Consider the following 680-nt stretch of genomic DNA (forward strand, 5'->3'; position numbering starts at 1 on the left):
GAAACGAATAGCCCGAGAAAGTAGGCACCAGCGCTTATTTGCGTCCACTGTATACGACAGCCAGCATTTCTTACGCACACTGACCCATACTGTATAGCATCTTTGTTGTAATCATCCCGCACGTAATCATTTTCGCTCGTCGACCTCGAGCGAGGCGAAGAGATCGTGAAGGTGTTTTGGCGCTTTGGGATATGAACGCGCATGCTTTTCGCCAGCGTTCTCTTACAGCGGAACTGTAGATGCAACGCGTGCTTGATTTGTGGCGTCCGCCCGCGTGGCGTTTATGCGTCCGCTCGGTGAGAGACTTAAGCACAAGTGATCGATTCTGCTTACGCTTTAAACATGGGCGCTAGCGAAAATCCGAAACAAATATTTGGTGATTATCGTCCCACTACGTTACCTTTTCGACGCGTGAAAGGAAATTAGGTCGAGTAATTATCATTTCGTGCTCCGTTTATCTTCCCTTGAACACAAAAGCAGCTTGTCTGTCTTCTATCTATCTATCTATCTATCTATCTATCTATCTTCTATCTATCTATCTATCTATCTATCTATCTATCTATCTATCTATCTATCTATCTATCTATCTATCTATTATCTATCTAGTTGTCTGTCGTCGTCTGTCTGTCTGTCTGTCTGTCTGTCTGTCTGTCTATCTATCTATCTATCTATCTATCTAC

The sequence above is a fragment of the Rhipicephalus sanguineus genome, chromosome 7 (assembly GCF_013339695.2).
Source record: "Rhipicephalus sanguineus isolate Rsan-2018 chromosome 7, BIME_Rsan_1.4, whole genome shotgun sequence".
NCBI lineage: Eukaryota > Metazoa > Arthropoda > Arachnida > Ixodida > Ixodidae > Rhipicephalus > Rhipicephalus sanguineus.